The 2,929-nt window shown below is 41.2% G+C and overlaps 1 pseudogene; it reads left to right on the forward strand.

Moving 5' to 3' along the window:
• The first annotated feature begins 69 nt into the window (after positions 1-69).
• LOC130512691 (uncharacterized) lies at positions 70-2,362 on the forward strand (annotated as a pseudogene).
• Positions 2,363-2,929: the final 567 nt, after the last annotated feature.

Raw genomic sequence — 2,929 nt, forward strand, 5'->3', positions numbered from 1 at the left:
AGTACCATTTTTTTATCACTCTTCACTTCTCAGTGTCTCCATACATTACTTTAATTTTCTGTTTAAAAAAATCAACTTCAGGCGTTGATGCGCCGAGAAACAGCCTGGAATCAACGGAGGAGGAGGAAACTCCATTTTCACCGACCAGAAAAGATGGAAATTTAAATATCTCTGTAAGTGACTAAAACTAAAATATTACTCTGTTTTTGTTATCTTCTTGGGTTCCTCAAAAGTCTCTACCTTTATTTCTAATACTCATTACCCTAATCATAACTAGCAGATGGGTATTAAAATCAAGACCAAACCACAAGCAAGATCATCAACATCGTCACTTGCAGCGACTGAATCTTACTCTCCGAGTGTAAAGACACCAACTTTGGTCGCCAGACTCATGGGTCTTGATCTTGTTCCAGAAAATTACAGATCATCTCCTACTCCGTCTTCTTCTTCCTTAAATGATCTCAAGACAGCAGCAAGATCTTCACACACCAACAGACATAGACATTACTCTCTCCAAAGAAACTCTGTCGACGGAGGAACACGATCTCTTCCCGAGACACCGAGGATTTCACTAGGAAGGAGATCAGTCGACTGTTACGAACACCAACGTTCTTCACTTCATCTACGAGACAACAACAACAACGTGTCGTCTGAAAGAGAGATTGGTGTTAACAATGTCAGGTGCACGAGGGTCAAAGAGATGAAGATACACGAAGATAAAGAAGAACCGGAGCCCACGTGATTACGCAAGGCAGATAGTGATGCAGTTGAAGGAGAACGTCAGCAGGAGAAGAAGAATGGGAACTGATATCACCAACAAAGAGCAACAACCAAGAGAGAGCCATGAACCCAAGAAAGCTTCTAAGATCACAATCACCACACAACACGATACATCATCCCCGAGAATGGCACTAACAGAAGTCCCCAAAACCAAACCAGCATCACCACTTCAGACAAATAACGTTCCTCCCAAGACTCTGGAGGTTCAAGACAAGACCAGGCTACCAACAGTGCAAGAAGAGGAGCCACAGGGATACAAAAAACAGAGAAAGTCTGTAAATAAAAGCAAGAAACCAGAGAACTTCAAGTCAAGACTAGTGAAAACAATGCAGGAGGAGCCGTTTGTTAGATCACCAGCAACAAGTAACAACAACAACCACAACAAAAGCAATAATCTTCTTCTTACTCAAGGAGACAAGTCTTCTCTCTCAATCAATGATATCGCCAGCTTCAAAAGTGTTCCCTCTCTTCACACCATCATCAAGAAGAAAGATTCATCACCTCACAAATCGGTAATCAATACATCCTTTCCACACATTTACTGTTTTCCAAAATTTCAATTTAATTTAATTTTTTTTAAAAATATTTATTTGCAGTCAAAGTTACAAGTGGAAGCGTCATCATCGAGAAACAGAGCATCAACAGAACCTCCTCGTTTCCAGAGCCAATCATCATCATCATTAGAGTACATCACAAGAACCCTAAGACGAACCGGAATCGACAGAGACACACCAATCTCATACGCCAAATGGTTCTCTCCTTCGCACCCACTCGATCCATCAATCTTCTACTTCCTCGAGCATTTCGCCGTCACCTCCACTAGACCTAGAAACTCGCTATCTCTCCGATCCAATCGGAAGCTACTGTTCCATCTAGTCGACGAGATCCTCGCCGATATCTTGAAGCCGCAGATCAATCCGAAAACCGTGGGTTTGCCGTTACCCGATCCGATCGCGGAGGAGTCTCAGAGGATCGGAGCTGATCGACGAGTTGAGTCGGAGAATCGAGAAGTTTCCGTTGGCCGAGTGTTTGGTCCTCGAGATATCGATTCTCTCGTCGCCGGAGATTTCCCGGAGACGTCGGCGGCTCAGTCGGGGTTGGCGTTCGAGGAGGAAGGCGAAGGGATCGTCGCGGAGATCGAGAGAGGGATCCTCGAAGCGCTCGTGATCGAAACGACGACGGACTGTTACGACACGTGGGTCAAAACGGCGCCGCTTAAGAGGAACGATGATGTCAGTGGCACGTGGGGAGTTCACGTGACGAGATGCCCTTCGAACGCTGGGTCCCACCACGACTCGTGGTTGAGGCTTCAACGTGGATAGAAAAGTGTTCCACATGGCTGCCAGTCATTGGCTTTTCTTTGTATAGACCCACTTTTATTTTTATTATTTATGTTAAAGTTTTTTTGTAGCCGTTATAGAATAGAATATAAAATAATGTTTTTTCAAATGTGAAGTGGTATGGTCCTTTGTTGGATAGATCTGTCAGATGTTTATGTCCCCCGTGTATTCCAACATCCCATGGGGTTTGCATATGCTATGGTAGACTGATGAATAGTATAATTCACGAGTTTTGAATATTTTTTGTTTTTATGTTGTTGCCTATTTAATTTTTTCTTTTGTGAGGGAAACTTTCAAATAGCAACGTTTCAATATAGCTTTGCATTCACTCAGTTTGATGATAACTAATCAAGGGGTCTAGGATCAATCATATCGTAGCTAGATTCGTAGAGTAGTCTAGCTTTGAAAAGTGTACAGTGTCCTTAAGAAGCTTACAGTATTTTAAGGGTCTTGATTCTTTCTACAAGAAAAACTTTTCCCAAATTTTGTTTTGTTCAAATTAGTTAGCCTTGTATATCTCTTATTTCGAAATAGTTGTTTACAGTTTTTTAATTAAATTTTGACATTGTTTAGTATCAGAAACAATATCTGTTTATTTCCCTGATATTTATTTCTTACAGAATATGAATATAATCAAAAGTTTCTGTCTGCTCTGCATATAAAGTGGTTTGCCATAATCTTGTAAGTAACTTTGTTTCATACCACGATATAGGTAGAACTATATCATGGTCTCATGTGGTACATGTACTGCATCCGGCTACATTTATTGTGTCATGCGAACAAACAAATTAAAGAAAATATATTGGACA

Source organism: Raphanus sativus, chromosome 5 (genome assembly GCF_000801105.2).
Source record: "Raphanus sativus cultivar WK10039 chromosome 5, ASM80110v3, whole genome shotgun sequence".
NCBI lineage: Eukaryota > Viridiplantae > Streptophyta > Magnoliopsida > Brassicales > Brassicaceae > Raphanus > Raphanus sativus.